Source organism: Leucopleurus acutus, assembly GCF_964270905.1.
Source record: "Leucopleurus acutus genome assembly, chromosome: 3".
Classification (NCBI taxonomy): domain Eukaryota; kingdom Metazoa; phylum Chordata; class Mammalia; order Artiodactyla; family Delphinidae; genus Leucopleurus; species Leucopleurus acutus.
In genome coordinates, this window is record NC_139145.1 from 27,545,854 (window position 1) to 27,551,853 (window position 6,000).

Genomic DNA, 6,000 nt, shown 5'->3' on the forward strand with positions numbered 1-6,000 from the left:
ACGCTAGCTAATGTCCTCCACCACTGCTCTTGAAGCACACACTGTCTTCTCCCAACAGCACACACCCAAGCTCCCCAGGGGCCTGTCTAATGACTTTAGCAATCAGGGCCACCACCCATCGTTGCCCAGGTTGTGCACTGTGCAACTCCATAAGGCACCACAGACTATGATGTGAATACCCATCCCCCTGTTGCACAATGCAGTGGCCCTGCTTTGGTTCATTTCCATGAGACACCGAGGCACATTATGGAAATATGACACTCATACACAAAGCCACCAGATACTACCATAAATTACATGAACACATGCTCATCACATGGAGAAATATGTAAAGCAGTTGATCTTTTTAGATTTGGTGGCCCAGGAGCTTTCTCTAATGGAACTGAAGGACACCGTGTCCTTGGTGTTGTTTTGGGTAGGGAGCTGTAGTGAGAAGACAAGTCCGGGCAAGTACATGGTCCAGTCTCCTAAGAGATTAATAATACCCAGCAGTTATTTTGCTTAGCAGCGTTAATAAGGATTCTAACATAGTAGAGGAATATATATGTTACTGAAACGAAAAACATATAATATTAATATTCAAAAGCAGGTCTTGTGAAGGTAGGGGAAGAGGGAAGGATGGAATTACTTTTGCAATATCCTCTTTTCCAAAACTACTTGAAAGCTCACTACCAGAAGGCAAGACAGACAGAAAGAGAACCACGTCCTGAAGGCAGGTTTTATTAAACCCACCTCTGATCTTCACCCTGTTCCAGTGTTGGAAAGCAGGCACATTTACTTAGAAAGCACCATTGGTTTTTTTACAGTTAATTGCTGGGTTACATTTTCTCCTTTTGTTTGTTGTTTTATAACCTGCAAAAGCCCTCTGCATTTTAAATACTGTTTTCTTCCTGCTTTCCCACTTAAGGTGTTGTCATTAACATGGAGTCCATAGTTAACAATCCATTTTGGTGGGGAGCGGTGAAGTCAGTTCTTCCAACGCAATGTCACTGAACAAAAGGTTTGGAAAGGTCCAGGACAGAGACGCGCTTCACTTGATTTCGCCATATCCCGGCAAAGATTTAGGTGAGCTGGAATGGAGGGTTGACCTTCCAAACTGTGACATGTATCACATGGGATGACTTGGATTCTTTTGTGGTTCCAGCCACATATGTGGATGGGCTGTTGACCTAGATTACCCCTGGCTGTTTTGATTGGACACAGTTCACTTCCCTGTATCAAAACCATGGCCAGGCTGCCAAACAGCCACCATCTCACACTCTGTGGCTAGACTAGAGGATCTTCACCTATGATGCTGGAAAAAGAAGAGCTTTTTGGAGCTCACAGGGAAGCTGCAGAGTCCAGAGATCAGAGATCTGGGAGTCAGAGACCAAAATTTTAGCCCCAACATAGCCTTGAGCTCACAGGCACTGGTCCAGTTTGTCCAATGATTTCCTTTCAGCCAGAATTTTTACTGCCAAAGGAGTTTCACTTTGGAACCCGTAAGCAATAAAGTTTCAGAGAAAGTCATCTATATAAAAAAACACTAAAGATGGTCCTTTCCTTTTATGTCCAAATTTCTTGCTTCCCTATTCTTGGAGTGTATATATATATATATATATATATATATATATATATATATATATATATATATATAAAACTAAAGAACAATTATAAGAGTTGATTCGTAAGCATCCAACCTCAAACTTTAGCATGCAGTCCCCATGGGAGCCCATCAAATGCAAATTCCCAGGCCCTGCCCCCACGATATTCTGATTGTTTTCTCATAGTATTTTCTCATAAAGTTATAAGGTACTAAAGATTTTCTCATAATAATGCAAAAGCACAGAAAATCCAAATGACACATGCCTAAAAGAAGTGTCTTTCTCACATGAAAGAAGTTTGCAAGAGTCCATATAGCGCTGGTGGGGTAGTTTCAAGAAGTCATCAGAAACCAGGGTTCCTTTTATTTCATTGCTTTTCCCTCCTCAGAATTCAGCTTCTACCTAGGATCTAAGATAGTTGATCTAGCTCCAGCTATCACGTCTGTATTCCAGACCAAAGGAAATAGAAGAAGATGAAGAAGGACACAGCCGTTCTTTGAGGGAACTTCAGAAGACATACACATCACTTTTGTTCTCTTCTCATTGGCCAGAATTTGGCCATATGGGCACACCTAATGGCAAAAGAAGTTGGGAAGTATAGTCTTTATTTCATGCTTTATGTATTAAGCTAAAAATGTATATTCTATTATCAAAGGAGCAAAGGGAGGTGGCTATTGGGGGTGGGGCATGTAGATCAGAGAGGTTTCATGACTACCTGAGGTCTTATAGCCAAGTCAATGCCCTCATTTTGCAGTTGAGGAAACGGAGGCCCAGGGAAGGGCCTTGTCTAAAATAACTCAGTTATTTTGCCCAGGTATCTTGACTCAAAACTCTTCCCTCTACTCGGTGGTCCTCAAATTTTAGTAAGCATCAGAATCACCTGGAAGACTAGTTAAACTGGAATTTCTGATTAAATAGGTATGGGATAGAGCCAAGAATTTTCCTTTTTTTCTTTTTTTTTTTTTCATTGCCCTATTACTTTTATTTTTTTAAATTTTTATTGGGGTATAGTTGCTTTATCATATTGTGTTAGTTTCTACTGTACAGCAAAGTGAATCAGCTATACGTATACATATGGACTCAATTTTTTAGAACTTAACTAAATGAGTTGGAAAGAAAAATTCTGTTATCACCAATGTAAATAGAAAAATCAATACACCATGCCATAAATGGATGCTGTCATTTATTTTTTCCTAACCCACACTAAAATAAATGAGTCAAGCAAATGCCTAGTAATAGAAATAAGAGTTCTTCTGTGCCATCTAAAGACATCTCAGAAACCGTCGGTGGCACTTTTAGGGAAGCCTGGCTTACTGGTTGAGTAATACGTACCTTTCGAATCAGGCAAGATTGGTTCAAGTCCCACCTCTGACATTTGCCAGCTGAATGACTCATGAGCAGGTCTTTTTGTCTCTCTGAGCCACAGTTTCTGCATCTGGAAAGCGGGGATAAAAAATTGTTGAGCAGTTAGTTGAGAGGATTATATAGATAATACATGTAAAGCTCTTAGGATGGTGCCTACCTATAGCAAGTGTCCAAGAAATGTCCCCTATGATTATTATTCATTTGTGATTGGGGAGATGTGGGTCATCACAGAGAACCAACCACCAACAAATTCAGTCCAGAACAGACAAAATGTGCTAGGTGTCTACCATATGACAGGCTCTGTGGTAGGCCCTGGGGACATGGAGGTAATTCTTGAAGTGACAGACGTGTACAGAGCTAATGACAGTGGTACATGGGAAGTGCAGGGAGAGGTAGGTTCTCAGGTTATTATGGCAGGCCAGAGGAGGACACGATGAGAGTCAGTGTCAGGGAAGAAAAATGAGCAGATCCCCAAATCAGGCCTTTCCTGATAGCTTATGGGGGACATACATCAGTACTAGGAGGTACCAAGTAAATTGGATTTCTGCTGGGGAGGAGAAAGTGCATGAAATTCAGACATATATACAGCAGTGGAGACATACCATTTACTTATGGGCTTAAGTGACATTAATGAATTGGTGAATATCATTTTCAAAACTAAATGGTGGTCAAGCAACTTGTAAATGGAATTTTAATTTTCTTTCCTTTCATAGAGGCCACAGTGATTCACAGATACTTTTTAATTTGGCCAGCCAGATGACTTTTGTGTTTTTTTCATTATTATTATTACTTGGTAATATAAAAACTATGCAGTTTCATAGGAAAACCCAGATTTGTGTTCTCTCTTTAAAAAAAGTGGAAGATGTAGCCATCTGAATCCGTTCCCCACATATGGCAAATTAGGGCTGGCATTGAGTAGCTGCTGCTCTTGTACGATGGGGCATTTGCTCTACAACACTCCCAAGGCGACAGTGCTGCCCTAAGACTCCGGCAAGTGGGGCCCCTGCCCTTGACCCCATGCAACCAAGGGATGCCTGCACTGCCTCGTCTAGACCAGGCTGCTGGGCCCTGGCCACGTGACCCAAGCCTGCTTCCAGAGCCTGCAGAGACCTCTTTCCCAGTTAGTTCTCCCAAGGGCGAATAGCACTGCTAGGGAGTATACCCCTTGCCCAAGGGGTGGCCAAGACAAAAGCTGGAGGGAGGGAAGGGACTGAAGCTTGAATGTGCAGGCCCTGGTGTCCATCCACCTGTACAGAGTTCCTTGCTGTGGGGGATGGAGTCAGGCATGGGAAGAGAAGAAGAGCAGACGGTGTGTTGAGTGGGGTGGGGAAGCCCTTGGCCTGGGGACCAGTTCTCCCCATCATCTTCAGGTAAGGAACCCTGAGGAGTCTGAGAATTCTACATTGAACTTGGCCTTCCAGGTCATTATAAAGGTACATTTGTCAGGGTAGGAGACTAGAAGTTACTTCAATTTGTTAACTCGATTTATAGCTTGTAAAGTATTTAGCGATCTGGTAGATGGACTTCCATTTAAACTTCTTCCCAGGGCCTGCAAAATACGAGGAGTGGGCCTGCTGGTGGATTTCACTCCTTTCTCCCTGCTGCCTGACCCCCATTAGTGCTGAGTTTGTGGTTCCCAGTAGACTGTGAGCTTCGTGAGGGTGGGAAGTATACCTGATGTTTGCACTTTATCTCCTCACCCCTAGCACAGTCCTCGGCTAGGGTACCCAATTCATACTGAATGAGTGACTGTCTAACCTGAGAGTTGATAGTTCAGGTTAGTCCCCTTGGAATTATCTTCTGTCATAGATGTCCACACATCACAGATTATTTAAAATTGTCTCCTTAGCAACTTCATTAATTGCTAGAAATGATTTTGGTTATTTGTTTTTCTGATGTAAAATGAATTTATGTACACGGTAACATAATCTGAAAGGTTTTGTAAAAAAAAGTAAAAAGAAGAAAAGAGCATCACACATCACCCTCATTCCACTGGTAAAGCCATTATTAACATTTTGATATATTTATTTCAGTCTTTTTTCATATGTTTCTTTTCAGAGTTGAGATTGTACCCAGAGATTGATGACAATAAGCTGCCATGTTCCAAACTTCGAGCAGCTTTCTGGCTGCTGTTTGTCACTCCCCGCGATGCCTTTTAAAAGATAAATTGCATGAGAAACTTCTAGATTTCATGGAGAAATATTGAAGTGAGGAGCATTACAAACATTTTCCCAAGAGGTGAGTGATGTGGTTCTAAAATTTTGTGCGTGCGAGAGTTTGTGATTTACCCTACTTAGCGATCATTCATCATTTTTATCAACATCATGATCACTGTCAAGGGTCAAATATTTGCCATCTAGTTTTTTACAGCCTTCTTCTGTTAAGCTCGATGTGAAGAATACTGCCCACACTTGGCCCCCTCTCTTTCAAAGCCAACAGACTACCATGCATACATGCTTGTTGTGCTGCCAACCGTCCCCAAACCCTGATCAGGTGATGCCTAAATACCATGCACCACTGAAGTGCTGAGACTGTCCAGCGTAACAGGGGAGAGGTGACTAAATTCCAAATTGCAATAAGCATGACAAGCCTATAAATAAGGGTGCCATGGGGACACGGAAGAGAAGCTGCCTTACTCAGCCTGAGCTCCAGGGAGGGCTTCCAAGAAGAGGGGATATTTGAGAGCTGTCTGGAAAGCTGAGCTGGGGGTTGGCAGCTGCAGAAAGGAATCAGGTGTTGGGTTGAGGCCCCTTGAGGGTGTGGCTGGTGCAGAGGAGAGGACCTCAGCAACATTTAGTGACTCTGCACTATGTATCAGGGGCCATGCTGGGTCCTCAGAAGACAGAAATGGCTAGGCTGGTGAATGAATACATGAACAGACCTTTGGGTGACATCCTACCTGATAGGATACTTCAGAACTACATCCTGATAATTAAGCCCAAATCCAAGGCATTCTACATGATCCCTAATTAAAGTAATTTAAAATGTCCTCTACAATTCGGCAATATCTATTAAAATAAAAAGTGTGCATATCCCACGACCCAGAAATTCT